The sequence below is a fragment of the Bos taurus genome, chromosome 7 (genome assembly GCF_002263795.3).
Source record: "Bos taurus isolate L1 Dominette 01449 registration number 42190680 breed Hereford chromosome 7, ARS-UCD2.0, whole genome shotgun sequence".
NCBI lineage: Eukaryota > Metazoa > Chordata > Mammalia > Artiodactyla > Bovidae > Bos > Bos taurus.
This window is the reverse complement of record NC_037334.1, coordinates 44,583,878-44,607,112: the sequence shown is the minus strand read 5'-3', so window position 1 is coordinate 44,607,112 and position 23,235 is coordinate 44,583,878. Positions and strand designations below refer to the sequence as shown.

General features: G+C 41.5%; 2 long non-coding RNA genes and 1 pseudogene across 3 annotated transcripts; all 3 read left to right on the top strand.

Annotated features, from left to right (window-relative positions):
• The first annotated feature begins 18 nt into the window (after positions 1 to 18).
• Positions 19 to 5,242, top strand: LOC132345747 (uncharacterized). Its single transcript, XR_009495255.1, has 2 exons — positions 19 to 684; positions 1,733 to 5,242. It is a non-coding gene; the product is annotated as an uncharacterized lncRNA (long non-coding RNA).
• A 3,701-nt stretch (positions 5,243 to 8,943) lies between these two features.
• On the top strand, positions 8,944 to 21,580 carry LOC104969170 (uncharacterized). 2 transcript variants are annotated; one of them, XR_009495257.1, is made up of 3 exons: positions 8,944 to 9,343; positions 11,690 to 11,807; positions 17,103 to 21,580. It is a non-coding gene; the product is annotated as an uncharacterized lncRNA (long non-coding RNA). The 2 variants fall into 2 exon arrangements; XR_009495256.1 differs by lacking the exon at positions 8,944 to 9,343 and adding an exon at positions 10,978 to 11,536.
• LOC132345746 (large ribosomal subunit protein uL18-like) lies at positions 11,981 to 15,788 on the top strand (annotated as a pseudogene).
• Positions 21,581 to 23,235: the final 1,655 nt, after the last annotated feature.

The window sequence follows — 23,235 nt, the reverse complement described above, 5'->3', positions numbered from 1 at the left end:
GGGAATGTTCTCGCGAGACCCAGTCTCAGCAGCCTTTCTTCCTGAGGCTCCGCCCCCCAGTTACGTACAAGAGTGCGTCAAGCCCAGGCCCGAGAACCAGAGGAGCGACGGGAAAGCTGAAAGATAGTTGGGAGGCGGAGCTAGTCACTGAGCCTGCGCACGGAACCCTCCGCAGCACTCCCTTTAGCGTTAAAGAGCCGTGGAGCACCTCCCTTCCAGTAGAAAGTAGGAGGGAGAGCAGGTTTGAGGCAAAATACTGAGGAAGTGCTTCTGGCCTACTTCCGTCTTTTTTCTTTATCTCAAAGGAAGTTCCGGTTGTGACACCTCCTACGCCCCACCTTGTGTAGGGAAGTGGGATCGCAAACTGATTTTCAAAGTCCAGAGGGACTTCTCATCTGCTTTGCTTGGGGAAGGTTACTGGGCAAAAGAGAAGGCCTCCTTTGAAACGCGACCCTCAGCAGAGTGTTCGATCGAGCTCTGTCAAAGACAGTGCCCTCCGCACCGGAGGCCGGGACTCCACCTTTTTTTTTGTTCGTCAGCCTTGTCACACCCTTTTCTGAACCACTCTTGCTCTTAGGTCAGATTGAGGAGCCTACGGCACATAAGACTTTCAGCCCCCAACCTATTCTAAGCACAAGTCTTGAACTCGATGCCTGACACACAGAAATAGATGACATGCTCCTGGTAAGTGGCAGGATGAAATTTGAAGGTAGCAAATCTTCAGGGCCCCTTACTTGCTTGGGCATCTTGAAGAGAGAAGCTTCTGAAAGTGGCTTCCAGGTGTGGAAGGGAAGCCAGCTGGCAATCAGGAAGCAATTCTAAGTATTGAGCATTTCTGATGAATTGCTGAAAGATACCTCAGAAAATCAGGAGTCTGAATCTCCATGTCTCCACTAATTTGATGTGATGTCTTGTTACAAGTCGGACACGACTGAGTGACTAAGCACAGCACCTTGTTATAAGTATTTACTCTGATTTTTTTAAGGGCCGCTGACACTGAATAAGCTGAAGTCCCCTAAAACTCAAATCCAACTGGTCACAAGAGTAGCTAAAAGAGTAAATGGAGTCCCAGTGACTGGTAGCAAGTTTGAGCCACTCATAATTGGGAGGGGGGAGGCAGAGGAAGCTTTTTGTGTTTGAATTTTTCTTATTTTGCCATAAAATATGAATTTTATTTGATACCTGCTACCTAAGAAAGCCCCTCAGTCTCTAAGAGCAATGCTTAAATCGCATGTTGTATGCCTTTAAACTCGTTAGCTACTACATGTGGTGGTTTAGCCCTTAAGATGTAGCCTACTGTTTACGACCCCATAGACTGTAGCCCACCAGGCTTCTCTGTCCATGGAATTTCCCAGGAAGAATACTGGAGTAGGTTGCCATTTTCTTCTCCAGGGGGTCTTCCCAACTCACGAATGGAACCTGGGTCTCCTACATTGCAGGTGAGTTCATTACCAACTGAGTCAGGAGAGAATCACCACATGGTTCTCACATTTTGGCTGAATCATTCCTGATTTTGTCTTCAAAAACAAATACAGAGTGTGCCCTGAGGCTGTAATAAGAGGTGTAGAGACAGAAAGAAAGAACCTTTCAAAAAGAGGGCAAGGAAAGATGCTATACACCCCTATTCACAGTGTTACCACAACACCCAAAGTTGGGAATAACCAAATGTCCCCTGATGCATGAATTTTTTTTAGCACGTGATATATACCCTGCTTATTTATTTTATATGCAGAGTACATCATATGAAATGCCAGGTTGGATGAAGCACAAGCTGGAATCAAGATTGCCAGTAGAAATAGCAATAACGTCAGATATGCAGATAACACCTCCCTTATGGCAGAAAATGAAGAGGAACTAAACAGCCTCTTGACGAATGTGAAAGAGGAGAGTGAAAAAGCTGGCTTAGAACTCAACATTAAAAAATGAAGACCATGGCATCTGGTCCCATCACTTCATGCCAAACAGATGGGAAACAACGGAAACAGTAAGAAACTTTATTTTCTTGGACTCCAAAGTCACTGTGGATTGTGACTGCAGCCATGAAATTAAAAGACTTAGAAACTTGCTCCTTGGAGGAAAAGCTATAACAAACCTAGACAGCATATTAAAAAGCAGAGACATTACTTTGCCAGCAAAGATCCATATAGTCAAAGCTATGGTTTTTCCAGTAGTCATGTATGGATGTGAGATTTGACCATAAAGAAGCCTGAGCGCCAAAGGATTGATTTTTTTCAACTGTGGTCTTGGCGAAGACTCTTGAGGGTCCTTTGGATAGCAAGGACAGATCAGTCAATCCTAAAGGAAATCAATCCTGAATATTCATTGGAAGGACTGATGCTGAAGCTCCAATACTTTGGCCACCAATGTGAAGAGCCAACTTATTAGAAAAGACCCTGATGCTGGGAAAGATTGAAGGCAGGAGGAGAAGGGGATGACCGAACAAGATGGTTGGATTGCATCACCGATTCAATGAGTTTGAATAAGCTCCAGGAGACTATGAAGGACAGGGAGGCCTGGCATGCTGCAGTCCATGGAGTCGAAGAGTCAAGACACGATTAAGTGACGGAACAACAAACTCACCTATGATGCAATATTACGCAGACTAAAAGGAACAAAATCCTAACACACTGCAACATGAATGAGCCTTAAAAACACCATGCTAAGTCAAAGAAGCTAAACATACAAAAAACAAATATTGACTACGTTTACACGAGGCGCCTAGACTAGGCAAATTCATAGAGATAGAAAATAGAATACTGGGGAAAAAAACTTTAAAAAAAAATGGGATAGTGGTCACTAGGGGCTGACTGGTACAGGAGATGCAGGTTTGATTCCTGAGTTAGGAAGATGCCTTAAGGAAGGAATGGCAATCCATTCCAGTATTATTGCCTGGAAAATCCCATGGATGGAGGACCCTGGCAGGCTATAGTCCATGGGGTTGCAAAGAGTCGGAGGAGACTGAGCACACATGCACACACACATGCGCGTGCAAAGGGCTGGCTGGTAGTTGGGGTTAGAGAGTTATTGTTTAATGGGTACAGTTTCAGTCTGGGATAATGAAAAAGTTCTGAATGGATAGCAGTGATAGTTGCACAACAGTGTGAACATACATAATGCCACTGATTTGTGCTCTTTAAAATGGTTATAATGGGGCTTCCCTGATGATCCAGTGGTTGAAAATCCACCTGTCAGTGCAGGGGGCCCGTGTTCAATCCTTGTATGCCATGGAGCAACTAAGCCCATGCATCCCAACTACTCCAGAGCCCACACTCTGGAGCCTGCAAGCCATAATTACTGAAGCCCTTGAACCTAGAGCCAAGGCTCTACAGTAAGAGAAGCCACCACAATGAAAAGCCCACATATAGCAATGAAGACCCAGTGAAGCCAAAAATAATTAAATAAAAATAAATGAATCTTTTAAATGGTTAACATGGTAAGTTTTCTTATGTATATTTTGTTGCACTTAACTATCCTTCCTCTATCTCCTATTTTTTTCCCACCTAGATGGATATAAATAACACCAAAGATATTATTGACCTTACTTATTACAGAGTCCTGTCTCCATCTGTCTACTCTGGGTTATTAAGCACTGGACAAACATAAACCAGTCTGTAAGCAGACTGGGTGGGGGAGGGGGGCAGTTCATGGAGAAAGAGAACCAGGCATGGCTTTCTTGATCTAAGAGAAGCCATTTTTGGCGGAAGACTTTTTTTTGACCTATGCCTGGGCACAATGCTTTTGACTATGTGGATCACAATAAACTGGAAAATTCTGAAAGAGATGGGAATACCAGACCACCTGATCTGCCTCTTGAGAAACCTGTATGCAGGTCAGGAAGCAACAGTTAGAACTGGACATGGAACAACAGACTGGTTCCAGATAGGAAAAGGAGTACATCAAGGCTGTATATTGTCACCCTGCTTATTTAACTTATATGCAGAGTACATCATGAGAAACGCTGAGCTGGAAGAAGCACAAGCTGGAATCAAGATTGCCAGGAGAAATATCAATAACCTCAGATATTCAGATGACACCACCCTTATGACAGAAAGTGAAGAAGAACTAAAAAGCCTCTTGATGAAAGTGAAAGAGGAAAAGTTGGCTTAAAGCTCAACATTCAGAAAACGAAGATCATGGCATCTGGTCCCATCACTTCATGGGAAATCGATGGGGAAACAGTGGAAACGGTGTCAGACTTTATTTTGGGGGGCTCCAAAATCACTGTAGATGGTGATTGCAGCCATGAAATTAAAAGACGCTTACTTCTTGGAAGGAAAGTTATGACCAACCTAGATAGCATATTAAAAAGCAGAGACATTACTTTGTCAACAAAGGTCCGTCTAGTCAAGGCTATGGTTTTTCCAGTGGTCATGTATGGATGTGAGAGTTGGACTGAGAAGAAAGCTGAGCGCTGAAGAATTGATGCTTTTGAACTGTGGTGTTGGAGAAGACTCTTGAGAGTCCCTTGGACTGCAAGGAGATCCAACCAGTCCATCCCAAAGGAGATCAGTCCTGGGTGTTCATTGGAAGGACTGATGCTGAAGCTGAAACTCCAGTACTTTGGCCATCTGATGCGAAGAGCTGACTCATTGGAAAAAACTCTGGTGCTGGGAAAGATTGAGGGCAGGAGGAAAGGGGGACGACAGAGGATGAGATGGTTGAATGGCATCATCGACTCGATGGACTAGGGTTCGGGTGGACTCCAGAGTTGGTGATGGACAGGGAGGCCTGGCGTGCTGTGGTTCATGGGGTCGCAAAGAGTCGGACACGACTGAGCGACTGAACTGAACTTGCCCTGTTCAAACAGGTCTCAGTAATTAACAATCATTATCATAAGGAAAATGAAGGAATGTGGGAATAAAGGAAAACTAGTCAAGAAACAAAAGTTCAGCCATAAAAAACAGAGTCCTGGTTCCTTCTCAAAGGATATACATAATCTGATACACATCTTTTGAGTTCTATGGGAACTAAGGCCCCCACCCAGGTGGAGGATGGAATGATGACGTTTCTTTTCTGACCCTTGTGGCTTCACTCACAATGTGTCTCAATTCTGTGTTGAGAATTCTCAGCTAGAACCCCTTCATGAATATGCATACACCACACAAGGCCTTTCATGGATATGCATGTACCCTTCCTCAGCTTAAAACTTCCCCAATTTTGCTGTTCAGGGAGACACTGTTTTAGAAAATATCCCCAGTGTTCTCTGTTCTAACTGCATGTAATAAATCCTTTTTTCTCCCCATCTTTGGCTTGGTTGTGATTTTTAGCTCAACATCCACCAAAAGTAGAACCTAGTTTGCGGTTAACAAGCCTACCCTAGGGTGAAGTGCCTAAACTACCTAAAAGATCACTATGTCTGAGTTGTGGCCTCCCTGTCTTTTATCTTGTGGGAGGCCTGGACAGCCTTTAGCTAAACTGGCAGAAACACATCCCTGATCTGTCTCAAACTTCATATCTACCTGTCTCATTTGCCTTGGCACAGCTTTTAGTTTAAAATACCATTAATACTATCAATCCTTTTAACAATTTGTCCTTCTCAAAATAAAGTATAGCTAACATCCATCACACAAAGTACTCAACCTGCTAAAAATAGTTTCCCTGATCATCAAACTTACAGCTCAAGAGGCTATTCTGGGATATTTAAATAAATGAAGTCAGAAAGAAAGTTACTTAAGAATTTCAAAGAATAAAGGGACAAGTTGCCAAGAATCAATTGTAAAGCAGTAAAGTTGCCAGAATGTTTAATGTTAAAGATACCTTAGGTGTAGCACAAGTTCTTTTCATTTAGCAGAGCATTTTGAGTATTTTAGAAGGAACCTGTTAAATGCCTTTCTCTGACACAATAATTGAATATAGACTTCCCTGGTGGTCCAGTGGTTAAGAATCTGTCTGCCATTGCAAGGGACATAGGTTCGATCCCTGGTCCAGGAAGATTCCACATACCACCAGGCAACTAAGTCTGTGGGCCCAAGAGCCCATGCTCCACAAGAGAAGCCACTACAATGAGAAGCCCACACACTGCACCTAGAGAGTAGCTCCCACTTGCCACAACTAGAGAAAGTCTACACACAGTAATGAAGACTCAGTGCAGCCATAAATAAATATTTTTTTTTTAAATTTTTAATAAATATATTTTGTTCTAAGCAGTTAAGTGTTTGTTTATTTTAAATATACAGTGTTCATAGCCTGCTCACCATAAGACAAAATTCAGTTGGAAATTCATAGTCTTCCCTACCAGGTGTCCAGTGGAGTCCTGTCCTACATTCTGTAGTGGCTTCTGGAATTATCTGTTTCACAAGTAAGCTGCAAGCTCAGATAATGGTGGTTTCTGACTTCCTGGTATCACAGTGAGTAGACCAGGTCCCTTCATTAAATTGATGCTGAGCAGGGCCCAGAGGGACTCCTGGACATGAAGGCCTTTTTGTCCCCCATTTCTTGTCAGCAAGACTCAACCCTCCGTGACCTTCTCTGAGTTCCAAAGGGCAAAACACTTAATGATTAAAGGAGAAGCAGAAGCAAAACCACATGAGGCAAAACTAAAGGGACCAGAGAGACTCACCAAGATAAGGGGATGAGACCACCTGAGACCCCCCATCTTTTCAGCCACCCCATCCTTTTGAAACTCTGCATAAGAAAGGATGAAAAACTGTTACTGCCTTGATCCTTATCGCATACCCCATCTAACTATATACATAAAACCTCTCCCCCAACCTACCAGGGAGTGAAGGCTAGGGGCGGGGGCAGCAGGCGGGGGGGGGGGGGCGGGGGGCGGGGAGCAGAGTTCTTAAGGCACTAGCCTACTGTGTTTCCCCTTGCCTGGCAAAGTAATAAAGCCACTCCCTCTTTCTCCTCCATAACTCTGTCTCCATATTTCTGTTTGGCATTGGTGCACAGAGAGCCAAGATTTTGGCAACAGAACCAGTGCTCCTTTCTTGAACTCTAAAATTCTAACTCAGGAATAATGGTAATTACTCCATCTCCAGTTCCTACAGTATGTGCCACACTGTGCTAAGTTATTTGGATATCATAATCTATTTAATCTTCATAGCAAACCCATTAGGTAGGTGTTATTTTCCAATTTTAAAGATGAGAAAACAGACCTGATGGGGTTAAAGAGCTTGGTCAAGGTCACATAACTTTTAAAACTCCGATTTCAAAGTGACCTATAACTACATCGCTGCTTTCTTTAAGCTCATGTTCTTTGTAAAGCCTCATTAGAGTGAAAATGTTAGTCGCTCAGTTGTGTCCAACTCTTTGGAATCCCATGGACTGTAGTCCACCAGGCTCATCTATCCATGGAATTCTCCAGGCAAGAATACTGGAGTGGGTTGTCATTTCCTTCTCCAGGGGCTCTTCCAAACGTAGGGATCAAACCCATGTCTCCTGTATTGCAGGCAGATTCTTTACCATCTGAGCCACCAGGAAGCATTAGAGTAAATATGCAAAATAAAAGAATTGTTGTTTTTCAGTCACTAAGTTGTGTAGGACTCTTTTCTCAACCCCATGGACTGCAGGACTCCAGGCTACAAAAGATTAAGAGAAATTAATTCATCTAGAGTCATTCACTATAGACCTTTTGGAAGACTTTCCTTACTTTCAGTGTTTTTCTTGCCTGGAGAATCCCATAGATAGAGGAGCCTGGTAGGCTACAGTCCATGGGGTCACAAAGAGTCAGACACAACTAAGAGACTTTCACTCACTCACTTTTTAATATTCGGTTAAACCAGCCTTTCCCAAGCTGCATGCCATGAGATATTGAGGTTAATAATGTCATTTTACAGGCTCTGAGAAAGCCTAAAATAAACCTGTTTAAACATTGTTTAATTTTAAGTACAAATGGAGATACAACAAGCATAAGTATGAAGAGTAGTATAGCACAATTTCCCTGAAGGAGGAAATGGCAACACACTCCAGTATTCATGCCTGGGAAATCCATGGACAGAGGAGCCTGGTGGGCTACAGTCCATGAAGTCGCAAAGAGTTGGACACGACTGAAGCGACTTAGCAGTAGCAGCAGCAGAGCATCTGAACACGTAGCACAATTTAGCCTCTCAATTTTTTTTCCCCCTTAAGCATTTTTCTAATCATAACACTCTTCTGATATAGAAACTACCATTACAGTTCACTTCTAACTCCAAATTGGCTGAAATCCTAGCGTCCTTCCTCACTCTATCATACTGTCTGCTTACATAGTAGCACTATGCTCTCACTCTGAAGTCCTTCCCCAAAGTCTCACTCTTTTCCCTTATTTGGGCTGATTACTCTTATGCATACGTCCTGCAGTATCATCAGTCCCAACTCTTTCCCTCTTTATAATCTTAAAATGCTGGATACACTTACACAGATTTCTCCAGGCCACCAAGCTGATACCATCAGGAAAATTTAACCCCTTCATCTAGTTCCCTTGGTCACTGATAATTCTCCTGACCTGACTCACAATCTCCTTACCTAATAAACTCCACCCTCTCCTCAACTAGCCCCAGATTCAGCCGCCTTCCACCTCTAGCAGCTGACATTCCAACTCCACCCCCAAAGTCCAGCCTGTTGGTCTGGTCCACTTAGGACAGAAACATGACTCTGACCTGCTCAGTCCAGTTTGGCTCTGGCTTGTCCTGTTCCTGAGTACAGAGGGACCCCGCCCCCCGCGAAGCAGGGAGCTATCCTGCCATAGTAGCAGCTGGCATCTCTCATCTACAAATTGCTAAACTCTTTTTATCATTTTTCGTTTAAAGTATCAAATTCATCAGGACTCAGTGTATCCTATGCTGGTTTCCCTTCAGCTAAATACAGCTCCTTTGTCTCAGGACAGAATGCTCTTTGCTTCTTGCTTTAAGACTCAAGGACAATGATTTTAAAAGGCCCTGGGCCCCATGATAATGATTCGCTTTTCAGATTTCCTGATTGAAGAGGAATCTGAAATGTGAATATTTATAATTTGATAAAGAATCAGTGTTACTATAAACAGTGTTATTATGAACAATTTTATGTGGCATTCTGCCCAGGCATGGCTTCACAACTAAAGGACAACCATTTATTTTCTTGTGGACATGCAGCAAATGTTCAAATGCAATGTGAGTTCAAATTCTAAATATATCACAGACGATTACAGTTTGACACTCGAACACCAGCAGTGCAAACCCTAACTCAGAGGAGAATGACTAACAAGTTTTCCTGGCACTGGCACAGGAATCCATCCCCAAGGCCAAAGGCAGCAGCAATAGCAACAGCAGGCTGAAACAAGAGAAGGGATGACTTGAGTTCACTGAAAGCATCAGAGTTTCTCTTTCAGGCAAGACAAAGACAAGTCTGAAAAAAAGGGTAACCAGAAGTTTCCACTATGGAGGTACTATGAAACGAAACCATGATATGTACTTTATGTATTCTTGAAATGCTTTGAAAGAATTGGGTACCTGCAAAGAGTAAAAATGTGCTTAATAAGTCATTCTTCAGAACTGGATGACAGGCCCTTTAGGAATACTATTTAGTCTATTAAATATGGTTATATTGTGTGCCATTTCCACTGAAGGCAAAGTTTACTTTTGAAAAAAAAGCAATGACCTTAAAGATCTCAACCTAATATCCTTACTTGGTTCAATGGTCTGTGACAGTGAGCAGAGCTTGGGATATCTTGTTTTTATTCCAATAATATTAGCACTTGGAAGAAGTCAGGAAGTAGTAGCATACTTGTCTTTGGCATATCATCTTACCCCTAAATGAGATGAGACCCAGGGCCCCAAGAAGGCCCTACCATGCTAAAAGTTCTCTTCCAATCATTTAGAATGTCAGTGGAGTGACATTTACTTCTCTAAAAGTAAAATCCTCTTCCACACCAGAGAGGATACAGTGGCAATTGGCATCTCCATGTAAATGAACAGAAAGTAAAATTACATGATGGAGTGGAAGTTTATGAATGAGCACCCCACCACCCCACCTTCCTCAATCACAAGCACACACCACTCAGGCTTTATTTTCAGATTCCTTATGTGAGTGCCTTTCTCTAAAATCTTCAATGGAATTTCCTAAAGCACTACAATATTTGAGAGTTGCTGGTACTTGTGAATCAAGGCTGGGCACTTGCCCTGCCTGCCTCTCTCTCTTGACTAAAGGAGTGGTTGCCGGTAGCAGAGCCGTCATGTCAGAACTACAAGAGGGAACACAGTATAATGAAGCAGTAATAATTACAACTGTGATCCTGTAGCAGAAAAGACATGGACAAACAGAAGTAGAATTCCAGAAACAAATCCTAGTATGAGAATTCAGTATAGGATACATGGCATTTCATGATAGTGCGGGAGGGATGGTGTTGGGATATTAGCTAACCTTTTGGGAAGAAAATTTTAGATCACTACTTCAAACCTTATGCAAGAATATATTCCTGATAAATCAAATACTGGAGTATTCTTGCCTGGAGAATTCCATGGACAGAGGAGCCTTGAGGGCTACAGTCCATGGGGTCATAAAAAGTCAGACACAACTGAATGACTAACACTTTCACACTTTCAGGGTATGCTAAGTGGTGGTGTTTGGTAGGTTAGTTGTATTAAATGCATTTTGACTTATGATATTTTCAACTTACGATAGGTTTATTGAGACATAACCCCATCACGGGCCAAGGAAGATCACAATCCAGTTGTTCCAGCACCATTTGTTGTAAGGACTCCTTTTCTCATTGAGTTGCTTTGATGCATTGTCTACCTTGTAGGACTGATGTGACACATAAATAAGATGGTTACTATAAAATGTACATTGCCTGACACATAGCAATTGCTCAAGGAAATTAGAGATAGTTGTCGCTGTGCCTGAGATTTTTCCCAGTTGTCCCAGAGTTGGTGATTAGGGCCTACAGGTGAGAACAAAAGAGTACGAACTAACCTACGCCCTTAAGAAAATTGCCAGTAACTGGAGCCAGGCACCTCCCCAAGAGAGTAGACAGAAAACAGCCTAGACATTTGCAGCCTCCTCCTCACTCCAGCTCTCCAGGCCTCTCTGTAAAGTGAGGAGGAGCAAAGAGCACACAGTGACTGACTTTCTGGGCAATGCAGAATTACTTCATGATGAGGAGAGACTTCCTCCTCCCAGTAGAAGAGGGACAGAAGGTGCTGTCTCTCCAGGGAAAATAAGTGAGAAGGGAGACCCATGTAAAGACTGGAGGGTGGTCCGTGAGGAGGAAAGACCTCCACTCCATGCCTTAGTTGGCTATTTGCTGAAGCAGCATGCTAGCCAATTTTCCCCTTTGAACAAAGGAGGGCAAATATGAACAAAAGAAAAGAAAAGAGAGCAAGCAGGAAGTGGTATGGTGTGACAAGGAAGCAGGTATTTCCCCTGGATTTACTGCACTTTGAAATAGGCGGTTGAACTTGGACCGTTTCACCAGACCTCACACATAAAGGCTGTTGGCTGGGAAATAGCCATGTAACAAGAGGCAGCAGTGGAGAAGGAAGGTCGAGCTTGAGCTGGGACCACCCCTCCCAACCCCCACAATCAGGGACTGGAGGGTCCTCTGAGGACATCTCTACTAAGCATGTGCCACACAGAGGTTAGTAACACACAGGCCCATCAGCATAGACTAAAGAAACTGGGACGATTGACAGAGAGCCTTACAGACACACTCAGGCAAGTATAAAACCTTTTGATTTAAGATTTTGATTACTTGCAGCTAAAAGTATCTAATACACTTCTTTCTCTGTAGACCCAATTTCTCTCTCTTCATGAACTGGCTGCTGGGAGCTCTGAATGCACATGTTTCAAGCCCAGCCCCATGCAAGGATGAAAACTGAAGACCTTCAGTTCTACTATAAAATTGCCAGGTAAGAGAACCTAATTGGTCCAGCTTGGTCAAAGCTGGTTCAGTCAAATATACCTGGGAATTTGTTGTTTTAGCTGCCAAGTTATGTCTGACTCTTTTGCAACCACATGGACTGTAGCCCACCAGGCTCCTATGTCCATGGGATTTCCCAGACGAGAATACTGGAGTGGGTTGCCATATCCATCTTCAGGGAATCTTCCTGACCCAGGGACCAAATCTGAGTCTCCTGCACTGGCAGGCAGATTCTTTACCACTGAGCCACCACGGAAACCGCACACCTGGGAATACAGGGTCACTAATTCCAGTCTCAGAGAACTGTCATCATGAGCTAGAAAGGCACCCCCCAAGATGTCTTACAGGGCTGATGTAGTGAAAGAAAATGTTGTGTTGCAGAATTCTAGAGCACTGAGGAATCCAGATAGGCTTGGGAGGGCTTTGAAATAAACATACACAGGGGAGGGCATGCACTTCACTTTCCAGAGAGCTTCACAAGGTAACGTGCAGGGACTGTGGGGTTGAGAAGGGCAGAGGGAACTGGATCTGCGAGGAGTTAAGAGAGGTCATTGATTGCCAGAAGGAGAGTGAGAGAGGTCATGTCATCTATAATGTGACCACCCTTTACAGCAACCCATATATCTTTGGTAGAATCATGAGCTACTTGGTGTGATGGGATTTCCAGTGGGCACCTAAAAAGGGAATGCAACATCATATCTAGGTATGACCTAAGGCAGGAACCTAAGAGCAATTAAACCGCTAAAAGAGTAGGGTAGTCTTTTAAGTGGGCTTACCTGGTGGCTCAGTGGTAAAGAATCCACCTGCCAATGCAGGAAACACAGGTTCAATCCCTGGATCAGGAAGATTCCCTGGAGAAGGACATGGCAACCCACTCCAGTATTCCTGCGTGGGAAATCCAATGGACGCAGGAGCCTGGTGGGCTACAGTCCATGGGGTTACAAGAGTCACACACGACTTAGTGACTAAAGAACAACAACAAACTACAAATTAGAGTTCTGATCCTTCTCAGTCTGGGGCTTTTGTGCTTTATCTGCAGTTGGTCTGGTGAAATGGAGCAATAAAGAGTTTCAAAACTCTTAGATGTTCCTTAGATTCTAAGGCTTCTAGTCTGTATTTGCTTCTTTGAAGTCAAATCTCCCTGGAACCTTATTATAATGGGCTGTTTCCTTACCATACTGATTCATATACCTTGAAGCTTTGAAGCTGTTCCGTGGTGGGAACAAGAATTTCTGTGACCTCAAGCCCACATTAAGGCAAATCTGACTTTGAGGTAGAATGGGAGAAGTGGCAAGTACTATGAGAAAAGCTGTCAAAAACAGAATGAATAATTTGAAATATTACTAAAGGCTTTTGCTGTTTCAGTTCTACAGCATTAAGATTGGAAAGAGCGAGGGGCAGTTTTTCTGAGGAAGGAAATGCAGGATAGCCTGTGAGACTCCTCGGCCTGTTAAAAAGCCTAGAAAAGAATTCATGGTAATTTACCAGTATCATCATTATAGTGCCTCTATTTAATTTTAAACAAAAGATTGTGTCGTCTTCTGTGTTAAGGAAAAGTGAGAATTTAGTTCAATTGGCATTGAATTGTGACAGTTTGCCAACTGTGGAACGATTTTCTCTATCTGCCTGCCATCCCTTCTCTTCATCACTCTGACCGTAGGAGTGGACATAACTCAAGCCGAATCACTCACAGCACTTCCTCCCACTGGGCCACAAAGACTGAACCAGAGCTAGCCAGATGACCACATGACCATGCACAAGGCACTCTTCCCAGAGATGTATCTCATGTTGTATCTCATGTAGTCAGTGGCAAAGTTTCTTCTCTCTCTTGAAAATGTGGAACGTTTACCTAAGCCCTATTTTCCTGGAAAACTTAAGATGGTTCAGAAATCCCCCGCACCCTCTCATGTTCCAGCTTACTGCAAAGAACATGTAACTTAAATAAGATTCACAGTGACCTCCTTGTTACCCACAGTAAGTCCAGACACAACCTTTCCAAATTCCCATTCATGTCCTCCTAAGTGATAATCTGAAACTTAGCTACACACAAATATTTGCCGTTCAGACTGACTAAGACCCCTTGATCACAACAACAATTCCAACTACAATCACCCCACCTATAAGCTGTCACCCTATAAAAGTCTCCAGGCAAAAGTGCTTGCCCTGATGCAGTGAACTAAATAAAACCAGTTTGCTTATTTGTTTGGTTTTGGTCTTTGACAGGCTCTGGAATTGTAAGAATGTGTTCTCAAGGTTCCATTAGCCATATTCACACCCGTGGAAAGATGTCTGAAGGAAGGAGGCTACTACTCAGAAAAAAGTAGAAACTAGGTTGTCTGGGCAAAAGGCATCACATTCCGGGTTCTAAGCCTGTATGCCTAGAGCTGCCCTGCTCTCGCTGCCCCCAGTATTTATCCCTTCATCTCCTTCTTTGCAAAGGTTATTTTGATATTGGTTTCTGTCACTTGCAACTTGAGTATCTCTGACTAATAAATCTACCACATTTAAAACTGACTTTCTGCTTTTTCCCCCCTGGAGCCATGCTGGTTCTGCAGCTCTGTGGCAAGCTGCGGAGTTGGGGTTCTGTTCCACAGGATGCGGTTTGTTAAAGTTGTCAAGAACAAGGTCTACTTCAAGAGATACCAAATGAAATTCAGAAGAGGCAAGAGGGAAAAACTGACTACTATGCTCGGAAACGATTGGTAATCCAAGATAAAAATAAGTACAACACACCTAAATACAGAATGATTGTTCGTGTAATGAACAGAGATATCATTTGTCAGATTGCTTATGCCCGTATAGAAGGAGAAATGATAGTTTGTTGAGCTTATGCTCACGAACTCCCAAAATATGGTGTGAAGGTTGGCCTGACAAATTATGCTGCAGCATATTGTACTGGCCTGCTGCTGGCCCACAGGCTTCTTAATAGGTTTGTTATGGACAAAATTTATGAAGGCCAAGTCGAGGTGACTGGAGATGAATACAGTGTGGAAAGCATTGATGGTCAACTTGGTGCCTTCACCTGTTACTTGGATGCAGGACTTGCCAGAACTACTACCGGGAATAAAGTTTTTGGGGCCCTAAGGGAGGTGTCGATGGAGGCTTGTCTATCCCTCACAGTACCAAACGGTTCCCTGGTTATGATTCAGAAAGCAAAGAGTTCAGTGCTGAGGTACACCGAAAGCACATCATGGGGCAAAACGTTGCAGATTACATGCGTTACCTGATTGAAGAAGATGAAGATGCTTACAAGAAACAATTTTTTCAGTACATACAGAACAATGTAACTCCAGACATGATGGAGGAGATGTATAAGAAAGCTCATGCTGCAATAGGAGAGAATCCAGTGTATGAGAAGAAGCCTAAGAAAGAAGTTAAAAAGAAGAGGTGGAACCATCCCAAAATGTTACTTGCCCAGAAGAAAGATCGGGTAGCTCAGAAGAAGGCAAGCTTCCTTAGAGCTCAGGAATGAGCTGCTGAGAGTTAAACCAAACCACAATTTTCCATCAAGATTTTTCAGATAAGACAATAATAAACTTATTGAACAAGCAAAAAAATAAATAAATAAAACCGACCTTCTAAATGCAGTAAATATCTTCATGTAAATATTCCTGGGATTAAAATTCACTTTAAAGGGAGTTCCCTGGTGGCCTAGTGGTTAGGATTTCAGGTTTGCACTGCTGTGGCCCAGGTTTAATCCCTGGTCAGGAAACTGATATCCTACAAGCTGCTCGGCACAGCCAAAAAGAAAAAAAAGATTCACTCTGATGACTTACCAATGATAAAAACCCCTTCATATGGATGCTAACCAGACTTACTAGGGTGATCATTTTGCAATATGTAAAAATAACAAATCATTATGTTGTACACCTAAAAGAATATAATGTGTCAATATAATATACCTCCAAAAATAAAACCCTTCATGACATCTATTTTTAAATGGCTTCATGAAATTTCACTGTAGAGAATGGAAGAGAAACAGAATAGTATATACATACATACATATATACATATATATATATATATAATTTTTTGGCCACGCCCTGTGGCTTGCAGGATCTCGGTTCCCAGACCAGGAAATTAACTTGGGTGATAGCAGTTAAAAGTGCCAAATCCTAACCCACTGGACCACCAGGGAACTCCCTGTAGTTAGTATTTTTAAAATGCAGAGACAGAACATAAATGTTGTGTCACAAAAAAAAATACTGCTCCAACATGTAATGATTGCAAAGGCATAATACCTGAAATGGACAAGATTTACAAATACTGGTCATACTTGGAAATGTAAAGCAAATCTTTACAATATCTGGTACATGCATGCTGAGTCGCTTAGGTCGTGTCTGACTGTTTGTAACCTGTAGCCTACCAGGCTCCTCTGTCCATGGGATTCTCCAGGCAAGAATACTAGAATGGGTTGCCATTTCCTTCTCCAGGGTATCTTCCTGCCCCAGGGATCAAACTTGCACCTTTTGCATCTCCTGCATCACAGGTGTGTTCTCTATACCACTAGCGCCACCTGGGAACAATGTCTGAAGTCAATTCAAATTTTCCAAATTCTCAAAAGATTGATAAAAACCAGATGATGCAAAAAGAAAATCTTTATAGCAAAGTTACTTATGGCAAGCACAAGAAAAGGATCTGTTGACAACTCCAGAGCCTGTCTTGAAGTGGTGCTATATAAAATGCTTCTCACAAAAAATGTAACTGCTCTTAGGATGTATCTGCTTTTTTTGCAGAGAGGCTACTTGCCGCTATTATTCATAAAACAAAGTGTAATTATTGTTTTCTTTTTTGCATTACACACCACATAAACTGAATCTTGATTTAGTATTTTTCTGATTAGCATTCTAATGAAAAATGATTTAGAGGTATTTATTGTAAGTAGTTTGGCCAGCTTGAGTTTTTTCACTAATAGCACTGGTAACCTGGAAAAACATAAGCAAAGCTTTTTTCAATTGTTTTATCTATCATAGAAAGGAGTGTTTGGTATGATAAAATATTACCTGCTTTATGCTTTTTATTTTTTTATTTTTATTTTTTTTGCTTTATGCTTTTTAAACCTGAAGATACACATTCATAGACAACACTAAATTTTAACAAATGTTTAATTTATATACACTTAAGGACCTAAAAGTAAATTCTGTTTTTCCATATTTTTTACATTTACCAGAAGTAAAACTTTTCTTTAAAAGTCAAAAACTTAGGAAATAATTGTATCTAGGCTGAATAGAGAAAACGGGTCTATATGAAACTCAAATTTTCAAAAAATAAATATATTTTACAGGGAAACGGAAATAGCTAAAAGGAATTATCAGAATTCTACACTTAGGAGCCCATCCTCCCACTAACAGCCAAGAAATGGGGAAAAGAGTTATGTGGATACCGTGCAATAGGAAAACAGACACCTTTGTTCTATTCCAGATGGACAGACGGTGATGGTGGAACTCTTACTATTTATACCTCTTGTACATGACTGCTGCTGCTGCTGCTACTAAGTCGCTTCAGTCGTGTCCGATTCTGTGCGACCCCATAGACCGCAGCCCACCAGGCTCCCCTGTCCCTGGGATTCTCCAGGCAAGAACATTGGAGTGGGTTGCCATTTCCTTCTACAGTGCATGAAAGTGAAAAGTGAAAGTGAAGCCCACGTCCCTGGGATTCTCCAGGCAAGAACACTGGAGTGGGTTGCCATTGGATAAATCAAACATGGAGAGAATATACTGTATCTTGATTGAGGTGGTGGTTGCATCTTCTGTGGTTTCGTGAGTGTATACATGTGTTAAAATTCATCAAATTCATATGGTTTAAACCCTTGCATTTTTTGTTGGTAAATTATATCTCATCTTTTAAAAATACTACATACAGAGGCCTAGCACATTGTCTGACACTCAATACATGTAGTTGCTTAAAAATAAATAAATAAAAGAAGCAAAGATCTACTAAGCACATGTTATCCCATGCTCAGTCACTTCAGTCATATTCAACTCTTTGCGACCCCATGGGGGTCCCAAAGAGTCCCCATGGGACTTTTCAGGTGAGAATACTGGAGTGGGTTGCCATGCTCTCACAAATTCTTTACTGCTGAGTCACCCAGGAAGCCCAATAATGCTGTTTGGGTCAATTTAAAATTCTCCAGAAATCTATTGTCTGTGATATTTTACAATGTGTTATAATTACCTAAGATTCAGTTGTGCATATAAGAAATGTCTGCCTTTCTCAAAAGAAAACCTCAAACATCTCTGTCTGTACATAATGAAAAGTAATATATATTGTTTCCTCTTTATCTCTATTTTTAAGTTTTTCCACAGTGAAAATACATCTTTTGTGTTTTAATAATGGCAGGAGAGGTGTGGTTTCAAGACTTGAGCTCAAACTAGGATAAACTCATTTTTCCCTCAGGAGGCACATGGCACAAAAGCTGCATGTAGAGGGGATAGGCAGCCAGGGACATTTGATGAATGGGAATACGTCTGGAAGAAATATTAGATCATCATTCCAAATTTCATATGAATTTTAATAAATTAACTATCATAATCTGACCTCACAATTGAAATATGTGGATTTAGAGCACAGAAGTTTATCATCCTTACCAGAAAAGGGAGATCTGAGATGATTTTTTGTTGTTGTTTTTGCTATATGACATTTCTAAATGTTTGGCCACTTGTAGGCCTTTGTAAAACACTGTTACTTCTCCCACCACTATCTACATGTGAAAAATTTACATGGTAAGATCTTATCAAGAGGTCCTGTTACGGGATATACAGCTTTTGTTTTTTCTGCTCAGCATTCATTCCTTAAAGTACTCCTCTGATCTTCCTCATTCTGGAGACTGCTAACTGTGGGATCCTTCCCCTGACCAGAGGGATGGGCACATCTCAGTAAGAAGCCAAGCAGACTCCTACCAGGGAACTTCACTGTTGATATTAAGCACACAGGGGGTTGGACCTGATCATCTGCCTAAAGAGGTGGCACACGTGTTTCTATGACTAAGATCTGGACTTTCTGGTTCAAGGTTTCACAAGGCTGGGTGTGCATTTCCTACTTCTAAATTATGAGCTAGCCATAAGCTATTAATAAATTCTTGGTTTACTTAGCCAAAGTTTTATTTTGTGTTTCTTGCAATGGAATCCTGAAAGATTAAGGGAATTCCTTCTATGTTATCTCAAAATACAGTCACCCCTCTGTATCCTCAGGGAATTGGTTCTCTGAGGACACTTCCCTGCTTCCCCCAATCCCCCCCAAAAAAAATCTGTAGATGCTTAGGTAGCTTATACAAACTTATATAGCATTTGCATAAAACCTATACACAGCCTTCTGTATACTTTAAATCATCTCTAGATTACTTATAATAGCTAACACGATGTAAATGCTATGTGAAGAGTTGCCAGTGCGAATTCAAGTTTTGCTTTTGGGAACTTTCTGGGATTTTTTTTCCCCCAAATATTTGTGTTCTATGGTGACTCTATAGATGCCCGAACTGCAGATAAAGAGGGCTGACTATAAACAAAACTGGTGAGAAGGGAAGAAAGGTTGTGTAATGGAAAAAGCTCAGGGCACTGAGCCTTAGATAAATCATTTAATAAAAATGTCTGAGTTTCAGTCCCCTAATCTGTAAAATGGGGATCCTTTGGAGGCAAGACACAGAATCTCCACTTAAACGATCTGAATCACAAAAGAGGTTTACTAAAGGAAGGCTGTGATAACCAAAAGAATCAAAGGAAAAGACAAGTCTAGGTAGGTCTTTTTCTGTCTCTCTTCTCTATTTCTCTTAGCATATCAACTTTAGTCTCTCCTAAACCAGCAAAAAGTCAGTTTTCATTCCAATTCCAAAGAAGGGCAATGTCAAGGAATGTTTACAATACAATTCACTCAGTTGACATTCTATCAAGGACATGCTCAAAATCCTTCAAGCTAGGCTTCAGCAGGATGTGAACTGAGAACTTCAAGATGTACAAGGTGGGTTTCAAAGAGGCAGAGGAACAAGAGATCAAATTGTCAACATTTGTTGGATCACGGATAAAGCAAAGGACTTCCAGAAAAACATCTACTTCTGCTTCAATGACTACGCTAAAGCCTTGTACTATGTGGATCACAACAAACTGTGGAAAATTCTTAAAAGAGGTGAGAATACCAGAGCATCTTACCTGTTAGAAATGGACATGGAACAATGAGCTGGTTCAAAACTGGGAAAGGAGTACATCTAGACTGTATATTGTCACCCTGCTTATTTAACTGCTATGCAGGGTAGATCATGTGAAATGCCAGACTGGATGAATCATAAGCTGAAGTCAAAATGGCCAAGAGAAATAGCAATAACCTCAGATATGCAGACCATACTACCCTAATGGCAGAAAATGAAGAGGAACTAAAGAGCCTCTTGATAAAGGTGAAAGAGGAGAGTGAAAAGCACACTAAAAACTCAACATTTGAAAAACTAAAACCATGGTATCTGGTCCCATCACCTAATGGCAAGTAGAAGAGGGAAAAGCGGAAGCAGTGACAGATTTTATTTTCTTGGGCTTCAAAATCACTGCAGATTGTGACTGTAGCCATGAAATTAAAAGATGCTTGCTCCTTGGAAGGAAAGCTACAACAAACCTAGACAGTGTGCTAAAAAGCAGAGACATTACTTTGCTGAGAAAGGTCCATATAGTCAAAGCTATGGTTTTTCCAGTACTCATGTACAGATGTGGAGAGTTGGGCCATAAAGAAGGCTGAGTGCCAAAGAATTCTTCATTTTGAATTGTGGTGCTGGAAAAGACTCTTTAGAGTCTTGGACTGCAGGATCAAGCCAGTCGATCCTAAAGGAAATCAACCCTGAGTATTCATCAGAAGGACTGTTGCTGAAGCTGAAGCTCTAATACTTTGACTACCTGATGAGAAGAGCTGACTCATTGGAAAAAACCCTGATGATGGGAAAGAGTGAAGGCAAAAGGAAAAAGAGGAGGCAGAGGATAAGATGGTTAGGTAGCATCACTGACTCAAGGGACTTGAATTTGAGCAAACTCTGGGAGATGGTAGAGGACAGAGGAGCCTGGCGTGCTACAGTCCATGAGGTCACAAAGAATCAGATATGATTAGCAGCTGAACAACAACAACAAATCAGCAAATCCTGGCCTCACAAGCACACAGCTTTATATCACCGTAAGGCACTGCATCAAGGCCCAAGGATTTAGTTTTCAAGCCTTCTTGGAAAGTGGAAATAATCAAGGAATGTAGCTTTTACCCCTTTCCGGGGGGCCTTAGGTACCACTCTCACCCCCAAACCCAGAGGTGAATGGAATTCTATTTTTTTTTTTGAAGAAAAGAGCTTTTTCATTTGGAGAACCAGAGCTTCATATCCACAGAGGCCCAGACGCCCTTCCACCAATCCCCTTGCATGATCATTCCCCTTTACAAAACAAATCGTCTCCTTTTCTGAACCTCCCCCTTATTTAGCCAAGTTAGTCAAATTCTCTTGTCCAACTGGAAGGAGAAGAGGTCTTTTTGTTGTATGCAAAAGCATGTTAGGAAGAACCCACATTTGATTTTGCACCAGGGTCTGATCTTACAACACTAAAATTTCCTGAATAGTTAAAATAACTAGTTGTAAAGTATAATGAAAGGGCAAAAAACTTAAAAGTGTATCCATTCTCTCCCCTCTTCTCATCCTGGTGGAGCTAGTTTCCATTGTGGTTAGTCTCACAGTCTTGTATGAAAACACTTTCATCAACTTCTGGTGCCAGATCAGCTCTATATTGTATAGGACCCAGGGCAAAATTAAAATGTGCACTGTTCAAAAGTTATTAAGAATTTAAGGACTTCCCTGGTGGTCCAATAGTTAAGAATCTGCCTGCCAATGCAAGGGACACAGGTTCCATCCCCAGTCCGGGAGATTCCACATACCATGGTGCAACTAAGCCCGTGTACCACAACTGGAGAAAGCCCACTTACAGCAGTGAAGACCCAGTGCGGCCAAAAAATAAATATATAATTTTTTTCAAAGTTTCAAGACTGCAATAGCAGAGCATTAACCCAAGTGTGACATTTTTCTAAGGACAGGGCCCTGTGGACTGTATAGTTTGCCTGTATAGTTTGCCTGTATAGTTCGTTTTCTGCACTCAGCTCTCTAACCACAAATGCTTACCATCAGGGCAGGAAACAACCATCCTGACCAAAACCAAGTCAGTTCAGAGAGATGCAAATCTCTCTCCAGCACATGACTTTTACATCCATCTTTTCCCATGTGTTACATAACTGGAAGACACTTGACAGAAGCTTTCCTAGAGTAAAAGAATAGTCTGCTTAAGTCTTGGTATTAATTTTTAAATTTTTTAAATTGAAGTATAGTTGATACACAATATTACATGTTACAGGTGTACAGTATAGTGATTCACAAATTTTAAACGTTATATTCCTTTTGTATTTACAAGTATTTACTATATTCCCCATGTTGTATAATATATTCTTGTAACTTATCTTACACATAATAGTTTGTGTCTCTTAATGCCCTACCTCCATCTTGCCCATTCTTCCCTCCTTTCCTCCTATTCATTCCTGCCAGTAGAAATTACTTGCAGCTTTCACAAGAGTTCTTTTTTTCAGCTCCTACCCATCAAGGTTTATAATACTTAGTGTCTGAATTTTAGCCTGGGCCCTATGGACAAAGTTGAGAGGCTCACAAGCCCATGGGCCTCAATGGGAAAAAGCTACACTGTCCTGTCTTACCATTGAAAAAGCGAGATATTATTGTATTGAATGTATGTGTATCTGTCCCCTGTGTCTAGATGCTTTTAATTAGCTCTTGTAGGTTTTCCAGGTATGCAAACCAAATCACAAAAAAATGTCATGTGCTTCCTCCTTTCTGTTTGTTATATCTTACCCTGTCTCATGACATTTCACATTTACTAGAGTGCAATTTCTTTTAAAATTAACCAACAACAAAAAAATAAATAAATAAAAATAAATAAAATTAACCAACAAATGGAAATTCCCTGGCACTCTGGGGACTCCATGCTTTCACTGCCAAGAGCCTGGTTTTTCTTTTTTTCCTTAAGATTTATTTATTTATTTGGCTATGTCAGGTCTTAGTTTCAGCATGTGAGATATTTTTTAGTTGTGTGATGCAAACTCTTAGTTGTGGCATGTAGGATCTAGTTCCCTGACCAGAAATGAAACTTGGGCTCCCTGCACTGGGAGGCTTAGCCACTGGACCACCAGAGAAGTTCAGGGAGTTCAAGGGTCTGGGTTTGACCCCCGGTCAGGAAACTAAGGTCCTGCAAGCTGCATGGCACAGCCATGAGTAAATAAATAAATATTTAGCTGACAAATACATCTTAATATTTCTTTGTGGGAAACTTGAAAGTTTGAGAATAAAGTTCATCTAGAAAAATAAATGCCTAGGAACAATAAAGAAAATTGAGGAAAAGAAGAGTTATTTG